This window comes from Trachemys scripta, chromosome 13, assembly GCF_013100865.1.
Source record: "Trachemys scripta elegans isolate TJP31775 chromosome 13, CAS_Tse_1.0, whole genome shotgun sequence".
NCBI classification, from domain to species: Eukaryota; Metazoa; Chordata; order Testudines; family Emydidae; genus Trachemys; species Trachemys scripta.
In genome coordinates this window covers 29,394,772-29,407,689 of record NC_048310.1, presented here as the reverse complement: position 1 = coordinate 29,407,689, position 12,918 = coordinate 29,394,772, and the positions used below count along the sequence as shown (strand labels likewise).

General features: G+C 40.5%; 1 long non-coding RNA gene across 1 annotated transcript; it reads right to left on the bottom strand.

Annotated features, from left to right (window-relative positions):
* Nucleotides 1-608: 608 nt before the first annotated feature.
* LOC117886475 lies at nucleotides 609-12,232 on the bottom strand. The gene is made up of 3 exons (XR_004647986.1): nucleotides 12,144-12,232; nucleotides 3,904-4,037; nucleotides 609-701 (listed from the first exon to the last, which is right to left on the bottom strand). It is a non-coding gene; the product is annotated as an uncharacterized LOC117886475 (long non-coding RNA).
* Nucleotides 12,233-12,918: the final 686 nt, after the last annotated feature.

Sequence of the window (12,918 nt, the reverse complement as noted above, 5' to 3'; positions counted from 1 at the left end):
GAGACTATTTTGATTTATGAGGTTCCAGGGCAATTTCCAACTTGGCATAACTCTTAATATCGGAAAAGTTATATATCAGGAGGTTAATTTGGCCCCCTATGGTCTGTTCTACACACACACAAATGGCAAAGATTTAACAATTTAGCTAAACTTGTGCGACTGTGTATGTGGACATTCTTACATCACTTTAAATTTGCCTTACATGAGGAGCAAGCTAAGCCAGGTTAAAACTAATAGGAGAGTCCACAAATGCAGTTGAAGCAGTTTAACTAAGGCTTGGTCTACACTACCAAATTATGTCAGTATTACTACGTCACTCCGGGGTATGGCAAATCCACACCCTTGAATGACGTAGTTATGCTGTCCTAACCCCCAGTATAGACGGTGCTATGTTGGTGGGAGGGCTTCTCCACCACCTCTTGGGAAGGTGAAGTACCTCTTCTGATTGGAGAAGCTCTCCCGTCAGTGTAGGTAGCATCTTCACTAAGCGCTAGAGCAGCGCAGCTGCACTGGTGTCATTGCAGCGCTGTAAGTGTAGACAAGCCCTAAATCAGTTCATTATCACACCTGTTGTTTAACTGGGGCAATTTGTTTGTAGACCAGCATTATGACTTTATTTACCACTCTTCAATGGCTGTCTTCTGACTTCAGTCCTTCCTAGTCATATGTGCCAGTACAATCCCTAGAGTTGTCCACTGTAGCTGTTAATATAAAACCAGAAATAAAATAAATTGAAAAGGCATTGCATCCACTTTGACCTGACCCTCCTCTGTTTTCTTCACCTGCCCTTACTCCTGCACATCTGACCTCCCCGCCTCCCATCTAGCCAGGAAAAACCTTACTGCCTATATGTATTATTACCCAGGGCAGACTCGCAGAACTCCAGGAGCGTCCAAAAAACTATCTGGCAGATGGGCTCACCAAGCTGTCGTAAATATATCAATAAATAAATAGTCAGATTAGTCCAGTGCAAAGGCCTCTGGGCTTGCCTGTTTAAAGTTAATAAAGAATATTGAAGGCTGGAAGACAGAATAGTTGTTCATCATAAAAATTACAGTATTCTTCTCTTGCTTAGTCCAAGAGAAGGGCAGCTAAGGCCAGTTATTCATTTTTTAAGTGATCAGTTGTGGAAGGGACAAAAATGATGTGTAGGAAATAAGCTGTTGCTGCAAAGACTGGAGTTCCTCCAAGTGAGGAAGATGGTCTTGTTGTTAAAGCACTGAGGGGTTGTGGATTCAGGTCCTGACTCTGCCATCTCCCTCTGTTGCTTGATCGCGCTATGCCTCAATTTCCCATCTGTAAAATGGGGATAACAGTAGTGCCCTATCTCACAGAGAGGAGTTGGATGATTATATTAATCAATGTTTATGTGGTGCTAAGATATTGTGGTGATGAGCACCATAGAAAAGCCTACGAGTAAAGAAAAACTTTGTGGGATCAAGAGTTCCTCTTTCTAGAACTGTTTGCTGCTGTAACTGCAGTTTATCTTGCAAAAGGCCTTGTCTACCCAGCATATCAGCTGTGTCATAATGCTGCAAGTAACAGTAAAAAGAAAGTATAGAAGGTAAAACTTTATACAAGATCAGATAGATTGAGTTAAAACTGTTATGGGTGAGCACTGTTGGATTCAGATTTTTGTGTATGTCACAAAGAGGAAATATTGTAAGAAGCTGGGGTTTAACAACTTAGCTCTTTTCTTTGAGGCGAAATAGAATTAGAACCTGCTTGTGTTTGGCCAGGGCTTTAGAATACTTTTTATTATTAGAATTACAAATTAGGCCTCTGGGCATTAAATAGAATATAACAAAAAACATAACTAACAAAGCTAAACATGGCCTAAAATCTATTACTGTGAGGAGTACCGAAATACTGCCTCTCGACTCCTAAATGGGACCACTGGCACTAATATTATGCCTCCAAAACTGACTTAGTACTTGATCCAGAGCCACTACTCTTGGTTTCCATCCGCAGCTGGCAACTCAGGCTATGTTGGCTGCATTTTGACTAGCACAGGTGGTGTAGATATCTCCTGCTGCAAATTTGCTCATTCTCACTAGCTGTATAATAAGCTCTTAGCCTTTCGGCAGTGGTGAAGTAGGAGGGAGAATAGTGGATCTTTTCTTTTGTTGTTCAACAGTATCAATGGTTTCCTCAAGTTGGCATGCAGCAACTGCACCAAGTAGTGTTTCTGGAGCAGCAAAGGTGGTACCATGTCCCACCAGACACTAGCTCTGCTTGATATTACACAAACTGGAAGACCTGTATAGGCTCTATTGAAATTAATAGAACTTTGGCCATTGACTTCAGTGGAAACAGGATTTCAGCTGTAATGTCTACAAACCATAGAGTCATAGAAATGTAGGATTGGAAGGGACCTCGATAAATCATCTAGTCCAGTCTCCTGCACTGAGGCAGGACTAAGTATGATCAGTTTTCTTTCTAGTTTCCACTTTTTTGGTACACTTGAGTCTCCTGATCTAAAGCTATAACTTGGTAAGGGCTTCCATTAGACAACAGCTAATTCTATGTCGGGTCAAATATTTATCTGTAATTGGATGAGTATGAAAGAAAGCAATTATCCAAACTACAGGGGACAACACTGCAGGACAGGCTAAAAGTTAAAGCAAAAGTGTGATGCTTCAGGAATAGGTAACAGAAATTAGGGTAAATAAGACTGAGAGGCACTGCGAAGTCAGCGGGCAGTTAGCCAGCGTAAGCAATCCTGAGTACTGCCCTTCAAAGTGAAGCAAAACTGTTTACCAAAAAGGAATCAGCCAAATGTTCAAAATTCTAAATTAATAAGATAATTTCTGTGTAAACGTTATGAATTAATATATTTCAAAACAAAATGTGGTACCAGTTTCTCCTTTACTTGTTTCAGAACCCAAAAGACCCAGTCCTGCAAACCCTGACTCATATGAATAGACCAGAGCACAGTTTAATTATATAGCCTTCTCCTGCATTATTTAAAATCCATTTTTATTTCTAGATTCTCCGCTATTTAAAAAGATGGGTCAATTCTTATAGTTTGTAGCCTAGTGCTTATCATGGTTAAAGGTTTCTTGAGATGCCCTGACCTTCCAGGCCTAGAATTAATGTTTACCCTGTATTTAAAAAAAAAAATATGGACCAGCTCCCCAGCCGGTGTAGACTGGTGTTATTCTATTCATTTTAATGGAGCAATGCTGATTTACATCAGCTGGGCCTGAACCTTTGCATTGACAAAAATAAGAGCATTTAGGGTTGTGAAATTAGTTCCTACTTCTTTAGGCTGGAGGGAAGTTATTTCTTAAGCACATGGGCCTGATTCTTTCACACCAGTGTAACTCCACTGGGGATGGAGGACTGAACTAAACCCATTTAATGTGAATTTTGAAACACTGCTTTGTTGTGCTCTGTTGCTTCGTGTGTGACTTACCTATGTGTCATAAGATGCTAAAAGTGAATAAGATATGGCAAAGTCCTAGTTCATCTCCCTGCCACTGCAAGATTACCCCTTATTGTCCATGTATCTGGGATCTTTCCAGCTTAGTTTTAAATATACCAAACAGCAGTGCCTCCATCCTCACTTCCAGGGGAACAGCTTTAGCTCCTCTGGTCCTGAGGCTAGTGGGGGTTGGGCAACAGGGTGATAGAAGGGATGCACACTCCCTCTGAGTGCTGTGCAAGGAGAGAGCTCCGCTGCAGAGACATGGGCCAGGGACAGCACTGTTAGGGGTGCGCAGTAGCCCCTTCAAGGTGTTCTGTAGCAGCCTGTCAGTTCACTCGAGGGAACCACCTTGCTCCTCCGCCTCATCCCACAGCACTGAGGTGGGGCAAATTCATGGACTCCTGTTCTGAGAAGGGCAGATATGGGGGCTGCATATTTGTGTGAAGGCTTTGTAGCCATATTAAAGGAGTTACCTCTTCAGGATCCAGAAATGTCTCTGAAGGCCAGACTGTTCATCTCCCTTAAGCTCCACACCAAATCTGGGGGCCCACGATTTGACCTTATATGTGTGTGGGCTAATGATTCACACATAGGATCCTGTACACATCTAGAGCATAAGATCATCAGAAAATGTAATCCGTTGTTTTTCTGTCTCTCAGCGACAATATTAAGTACAGAAAGTGCATTGCATTATTTCCTTGAAGGCAGAGATGTACCAGGCAGGTGATGGTTTTGGTGAGTGTAATGGTGAGAGAAACCATGACTGCATGTGCCATAAGTAGGTCTTTATTCCATAAACATTAACTGTGCCATTGAAAGCTGCCCTAGGGGCATTTTGATGCACACACAGTAGCCTTGTCTCCCCCCACCCACCCCCATAAGTATTTAGTTGATCAGGCATCACAACAGGGTATTCTTCTCTTTTGGCCGTGCCCTTTTTAGCTAGTTCATCTAATTTGCATGGGAGGGGGAAAAAGGCTTTATGGAAAAATAAATTACAGACTCAACTCTTTTCTAGGTGTGGGTGTGGTGTGTCCATTCTGCAGGCTTTGTTAGTAAAATCAGCCAAAAAGCTATTTACGAGGTGTACCTATGGATTTTACAGAGCACATGTTGGTAAAACATTTTCTATAAAGCTGGTGAAATCCTAGCTTTTTTCTTTGTCTAAACGGTGACACTGTGTGTGAAGAAGAAAATATATGTAGGTATGATAGGTTATCACTGGAAATGGCGTCAGAAATTAACAACATTAATTTTTAGAGGCTCTAGCTAATAATATGTAATTAGTAATAATGGCTTCATTATTACATTTTCAGTTGAATTTCATATTCTTTGTCTTTTCAGGTTTCAGAGTAACAGCCGTATTAGTCTGTATCCGCAAAAAGAAGAACAGGAGTACTTGTGGCACCTTAGAGACTAACAAATTTATTAGAGCATAAGCTTTCGTGGACTANAGCCACATTAACTCTTCCCAGGCGAGTGTGGGGGTGAACGCCCCATCACAGTGTTCTTAAAGAATATGAAAAGACAAAAAGAAGAACAGGAGTACTTGTGGCACCTTAGAGACTAACAAATTTATTAGAGCATAAGCTTTCGTGGACTATGCATCCGAAGAAGTGGGCTGTAGTCCACGAAAGCTTATGCTCTAATAAATTTGTTAGTCTCTAAGGTGCCACAAGTACTCCTGTTCTTCTTTTTGTCTTTTCATATTCTTTAAGAACACTGTGATGGGGCGTTCACCCCCACACTCGCCTGGGAAGAGTTAATGTGGCTCAGAAGGGGTTAAGTAACCTGATAGGCCACACCTGAAGGAGAATTAGGAGAATTGATAGGCATGCACTGATTGAGGATGGAGTCAACTAGGCAGTAGCAGGCAGGGCTGGTATAAGGCTAGGGCATCAAGGCAGAAGGAGGCTGCACTGTGAAAGTCTGCAGTCGCTCTCTGGGCTTAGAGAGGGAAGGGAGAAAATGCAGGGGGAGAGTAGAAGCCCTGGGATCATGGGCTTACCCAGAAGGATGATGAAGCAGAAGCCAGATAGAAGTGGGGAAGGAAAAAGCTCAGGGAAACAGCAGCAAGGCATGGGATGATGCAGACCTTAGTTACTGATTCAAGGGTCCCTGAGCTTGTACCCAGAGTAGAGGGCAGGCCTGGGCTCCTCTACTTGCCACTGGGGAAGAGGCATTGCCTTGAACTGGAGGACTGCTGGGAGCCATACCAGTCAGCGAATCAGTGAGACTTTGATACCCTGGAAAGGAAAAGCTATAGTGACTTGGCCAGAGGGTCAAGCCATGAAGAGGAAGTGTCCCGAGTCTTGAAGAGGAAGCACTGCAACTTCTGGAGCATGAGAAGGGCCACAGGGCAAATGAGAGACAGGAAGGGGCATCAGACTAGGTGGAGCTATTCCCCCGACACAGGCACAAGGAGGCGCCCCAGTGGTGAGTAGAGAACCCCATTACAAACACTTAGAACAAAGTATGTTGCCCTATTTCAAACCTTGTAAAGAAGAAATGACCGTTTTGTGATGTCATTCACGCTTTAAGGATTTGTTGGATTTAAGGGCCTTTGCATCTAAAATGTTAACACTTCCAAAGCTGATACTTCTGTATGTTAGTCATGGATCTGTGCAGTGGCTGGAGCAATTTGATGAATCATGAAAAGTGTATTGTTGAATCCTAACAGCACACAGGTGGAATCCAAAAACATCTGGCCTGCATTTATCCAACTATGAGGGCTTGTGACTACATGGCCCTGCAGTTTGAACTATGGGGGGTGTGAATTGCAGTGTGCGCCCAAGTGCTGTGGATGATGCTGGCGTGAATTAAAATGTACCTAGTTCATGTTAACATGGTCCATGTTAACGGAGTCCTCTTCAGACAGAACTACATACCTTTCAGCTTGCGCCAGCAATGTCCACAAGAGACCATTACAACACAGCATTGGTCACATGCTGCAGTTCACATCCCTGCAGTCCACACTGTGGCCCAGTGTAGACGTAGCCTAAGATCACTGTGTTCAGGTTTCTTTGTGTTTATAACTTCGATATCCCTTCTATTTTGGTATGAGTGTTAGAGCTAGGCCCAAACCAATATCCAGATCTTCTGGGAAGTTCAGATCCAAAGCTCAATCCAAAGGTTGGGTCAGCATATTTTGTTACCAGAGATTAAGCAGGATTTCTCCATTGATGTTTGATAAAATGCCGAAGTTTTTTTCATGAAAAATAGTTTAGAATCATAGAATGATAGGACAGGAAGGGACCTCGAGAGTCCAGTCCTCTGAACTCATGGCAGGACTAAGTATTATCTAGACCATCCCTGATGGGTGTTTGTCTACCCTTCTCTTAAAAATCTCCAATGATGGAGATTCCACAACCTCCCTAAGCAATTTATTCCAGTACTTAACCACTCTGACAGTTAAGAAGCTTTTCCTAATGTCCAACCTAAATCGCCCTTGCTGCAATTTAATCCCATTGCTTCTTGTCTTATCCTCAGAAGTTAAGGCGAACAATTTTTCTCCCTCCTCCTTGTAACAACCTTTTATGTACTTGAAAACTTTTATGTCCCCTCTCTATCTTCTCTTCTCCAGACTAAACAAACCATTTTTTTTTTTACCATCTTCCCTCATCTATCATGTTTTCTAGATCTTTAGTATTTCTGTTTTTCTTCTCTGGATTTTCTCCAATTTGTCCACATCTTTCCTGAAATGTGGCACCCAGAACTGGACACAATACTCCAGTTGAAGCCTAATCAGCGTGTAGCAGAGCGGAAGAATTACTTCTCGTGTCTTGCTTACAACACTCCTGCTAATACATCCCAAAATGATGTTTCCTTTTTTTGCAACAACGTTACACTGTTGACTGATATTTAGCTTATGGTCCTATGGCCCCCAGATCCCTTTCTGCAGTACTCCTTCCTAGGCAGTCATTTCCCATTTTGTATCTGTGCCACTGATTGTTCCTCCCTAAATGGAGTGCTTTGCTTTTGTCCTTATTGAATTTCATCCTATTTACTTCAGACCATTTCTCCAGTTTGTCCAGATCATTTTGAATTTTAATTCAAAGCACTTGCAACCTTTCCCAGCTTGGTATCTTTAATTTTTAATTTTAGTAGGGCATGCTACATAAACGCTTACAATGGCATGACAGGGCCCTTTTTTATTCTATAGCAGATTCTGTAACAGGCTAAACCAAAACCCAGGATTCAAACTACCTGAATTTTAAGGAAGTTTGAATCTAGATCCAGATCCAAACCTTTGGGCTTGAGCCTAGCTTGAGAAAGTTATATTTTTGTTAGCTTATAATAGATACAATAATATATTTTATCTTAATGAATGTTATGCTTTGGAAAAATAAACAAAAAATAACAAAAATAACGGAGAAAACCTCGGATCTAGGTTTTTAAAGAATAAATAAAAGCTTTTGATACTAGTGTCATGGTCTTTTCAGCTGTCTTTAATTACCATTCGTCACAGTGCTGTTCATCTACAGACCAATCCAATGCCCATTGAAGTCAATAGTAGTGGTTCCCCTGACCTCAGTGAACATTGAATCAGACTTGTTTAAAAAAAAAAAAGAAGAAATCATAGGTCACAAAAATTTAATAGATTGTGCAAAAATAAAAAAAAGTAAGTTATCCGGGGCAGAGATTGTGCCTTCCTTTATGTTTGTACAGCACCTCGCACATGCATGCTATCACAAATGAACAGCAACAAAATAAAAGGGTATCTTCACTGGCAGCTTTCGTAAGAAATGTGTCAGAGGTGGCAATTTTGTTTAGTGGCAGATTTTTGTCTCTCTAAAGAGCTATATATCACCATTTGTGGAGCACAACAGAGGTCTGTTAAGATAGGTGCCTGCCACAAATTTTGAAAATCCTATATTTTATTTGCCTCTCCTCTGTCTTTTCAAAGAATCCATACTTCAGTATCAGCCTTCCTTTGTTCTGATTAAGTTGTAATCATCCAAAACCAGATTCTGAAGCTCCCCCTCCTCCCTCTCCTTTCCCCACAGAGCCTGTGTTTGTTTTATACCCAAATGTGACATTGTACACTGGTGCAATCGAAAAAGGCTACAATGATCAATTGAGGGCCCAATCAAAGCCTAACAGATAGGCAGCCATTCGTCGCTGTTTGATATAAAAGGTGTTTTATTTCTCATCACTTTTTTGTCACTGAAAGAATGCTTCCTACGTGCGGATTAATTAAAGTGTAAACATTAAATATTGATTGATGCATTATCAGCATGGAGCAGTTGCCTCCACTCAGATTGATTCCTGCAGTGATTTATTGTCATATTTGTGGAGTCATTTCACTTGATAACAAAGAGAAATAGGCTGCTACCTCTGCCTTTCTGGCTCGGCTTCCTTCTTTAGCTCACTGCTTCCTCTTACTCTTCTAGTGACTTATTCTAGTTCAAAGAACTAAAACATCTTCATCTTACTTTTGAGAAAAGAGTTTTGGGCTTTAGAGTTTATCTGGATATTTACTTAGGCAAATAGTTCAGTGCTGAGGATCTCCTTTCTTGAACTGAACATTTATGGTTAATGCTTTCATTTAGTATATTACAAAAATAGTCTTAATGACCCTGGGTTTCAGACAAAACTTTGCAAATACAAGTTCAAATGATCTTAGTTTAACTGGCTGCCAACTTGGCAGAAAGGTGGACTTTCAACAGAGTAACATTGTTTAGGCTGGTTTTATGGCTAAATTATCCAATTAGTCACTCTGAATGGGAGCACAAGCGCACAATAGCAGATCAATTTGAAGAATTCTGTGTTTTTACTCTCATTTTCTTTTGGGCAAGTGCATAAAAGAAAGGCCTTCAAAAATGACTTCATACTTCAAATCCTGTGCAGTAGTTAATATAAAGACTGAATCTCTGGAATGGGAGCTGAATGTTTGGGTTGGAAGATCCTTTTTTCATTTGATTTGCATTGGTCTGACGATTGGACGTAGATTCAAACAAGCAAGATGATTGAATAGCTTTCCTCTCTCCCACCCCCTTAAATTCTCATGTTCTTATTCTGTGTTCATCTGTATCAGAAACTGACTATTCCACAGCATGGCTCATTGTCAGATCCACTGCAAATAGCAGACCCTGTCAAAAGGGAGCTGTAGTTCCTGACCCAATCAGCTTAAAAAAACCTAAAACACTTATTTGTGGAATCATTTTGTTATACATTAATAAAATGTATTATTGTGGTTAGCATTCAGAGAATTGGATTAGTCAAAGCCTGCTGAAATCAGACTCATGGATGGGACAAAAACAAAACAAACTGTAATAGGAAACTGGTGATCTTGATTCAGCCAAGCAGTGAAACATTAACCTTTAGTCAGAACAGCAACAAAAACTAAGCTGGTGAATAGAAAATAATTCCACTTCCAGACCAGAGGGGAATCATAAGAGTGGTTCCCTAGTCAAACAGCAGCAATGCCAAACTGACTTTCTGAGGCTAGGTCTACACTACCCGCCTGAATCGGCGGGTAGAAATCGATCTCTCGGGGATCGAATTATCGCGTCTCGTCAGGACGCGACAATCGATCCCCGAATCGATGTGCTTACTCCACCAGCGGAGGTAGGAGTAAGCGCCGTTGACAGGGAGCCGTGGAGGTCGATTTTGCCGCCGTCCTCACAGCGGGGTAAGTCGGCTCCGATACATCGAATTCAGCTACGCTATTCGCGTAGCTGAATTTGCGTATCTTAAATCGACTCCCCCCCGTAGTGAAGACCTGCCCTAAGAATTATGCACCATTTCTCTGAAAAGCTGCTGCAAAAAGTACACAGAACTTCATTTAAAATAGGGGATGGATTCCTGCATTCCCTTCCTCCCTCCCCTCCCACAATAAAATAAACGGACAGCACTTTATTTAAGACACTCTGCTATTCTACTGATAGACCCAGGCTGAAATAAAATGTTCTTCCTTCAGATCCCCCCTCCAAACACAACTTTTAACAGCTGCCCTTCCCACTTTACTCTCAATTCCGGTGACATCTGCTCTGGGGCAAAATTCATCCCCACTGTCACTCAGGTGCTGTCTTCAGTGGAATTACACTTACATTTGGCCCTTCCTTCTTCTGCATAAATAAACTCCAGGACACTGAAACATAGTAACTGATGTGGATTACTTGCAAATAATGCTCTCAAAGATCAGTTTCTCTTTCCCCTTACTTTCCATTGCCTCCCCCTTCCCATCCACCCATTCTGCTGTTTTTTTACTAGGTTGTCTGTCTTATTTAGATTGTCAGCTTCTCAGGTCAAGCACCTTGCCGTCCTATTTGTCTGTAAACTTCAGTGCACACCCGTGAAGCTACATAAATAATCACTATTACCATGAATGCACACAGTAACTATACTTTCACTGATATAAGCACAGATGTGCTATAAGATCGTACTGAAAACAAAATCTGTTCTAACTGCAGCGATCGTACAATACTTAGTAATCTTACATTTTATAGGGTCTGTCAGCCTGAAGATTCTAACATGTTATATACTTAGAAATATATCAAATCAAATATTCATTGGCATTTTAGATAAATAAATGTCTTTCCTCATTCCAAAAATAATGGTTCCTTTACATTTAAAGCTTTTGCAAATGAGGGGTAAAGGCCTAACTAATGTGCCACAGGGTTCAGTCCAAATTGGGTTAGTATTTATTATTTATATATTGCCAAGCCCATACAAACATGTAAGAGGATACATTCCCTGCCCCCAAAGAGCTTACAATAAGGGCCAAATTCTTTACTCAGACGCACATACAGAACTCCCATTGGGTGAAAACCTGGCCCCTTTAAAGTAAATGGCAAAACTCTCATTGACTTCAATGGAGCCAGTATTTCACCCTTTGTCTCCAGTAGAAGCCGCAAGACACAGGACAAAATTTGGACCTAAATTAGACAGATGTTATACAAGCAAATAAAGTTGAGGCATGCACATGGTCACAGACCGTGCTGGAGAAGACATCGGCACTGGCAGTGAAAGAGGTGAGTTCTGTGATCGTAATGAAACTTGTGCTGATATAAGCTATCCAGGAAGGTTTTGTTACATTTATCTTAATAATAAAGTGGGTGGCTTTTCAGCTGTTTCTGGATCTGTGTTTTAGTTTTCCTGTCTGCAAGTAGGTTAACTGGGTATCGTGGTATTGTGAACTATTAAAAGTAATGAGTTAATATTGTTGCATTTCTGCTTAACAATCACAGTACGGCAACACTGTTTGTAAATTTAATTTATTTCTCTTTTAACCCCTATGAGTGTTCTTAGAGTCCAACATTGTGAGCAACTAAGTAGAATGAACAAACATTAGGAATATGTGAAAAGATACAGACTAACACGGCTGTTACTCTGAAACCTGTCATTAGGAATATGTGGTGAAGTAAAGGAAACGATGAAATTAGTTTTCTGCAACAGAAAACAGATCTCTGTTCAGTAGGCGGTAAAATCATGTTATAAAAACAATATGTACTTTAACACCGTTTCCAAACCAAGATCATCTCAGATTGTCTCTCCCCTCTGGCCTGATCCTGAGAAAAGCAGAGTACTGAGAATCCCCGTTTACTTCAACAGGAGTTCCATGTTCTCACCACTATACAGGATTAGGCCATAAGTTGTTTAACACCGTGAGATATTCAAGATGTGTAATGAATTATTTCATTGCATGTAGTTTTCATATATAAATGCAATAGAAATTAAGATTTGTTTTTCCTCTATGCAAAGTACATACCGTTGTTCTGTATCCTCATAGGGAGATTGTCATGGAAGGGTTTCTCCTGTATTCTGCTAAGAGCTCCCCTTTCATCATATAAAATTAAATCTATAGTGAAAAGATACAAAAAAGTTGTTTATTAGAGATTTAGAAAGCCCAAGAGTGGCCTAGCTGCAGGAACATTGGATGAAAATACATGTTGGTAATGTCTAAGTGTTAATACAGTCGTTAAAGAACTCCAAAAGGGTTGGGCTTGTTTGGGTTTTTTTACCGTAGAAAAAAAGTGAAAATATTGTGAATACAAACGTTACGTTTATCACTGGCTATAAAGCAGACCTGCAGGTCATAGTATTGTACAGAAGAGATTAATTGTCTGCTCTTCAGTGGTAGTCAGATCCTAATACAAAACAAAGTAGCCTGCCAATTTGTTCTTAGAGAGAAGTTATAATTTGTATGTATTTTTTCTCCGGAGGTGAATCTAAACATAGACTTACAAATTTTGTATTTCAAATATGTATTGCCCTGCTGCTTTCATGTATTTGTATAAGATTTGACAAATCAATGCCTTCTACTGAAAATAATGCTATTTCCTTTCCAAAAATGACTTTACCATTTTACTGCAGCAATTACAAGTTGCATGAGAATATCTAGGGTATTTCCTGAAATTGTATGTAACTGGTTTTGAAAAGATTGAAACATAGTTTAGAAGTTAGTTAAATGCATGTCATCTTTATAATCGCTCAAATCATGTTATTTTACAAGTCCTGAAAATTGAATACCTTTGATAATAAAT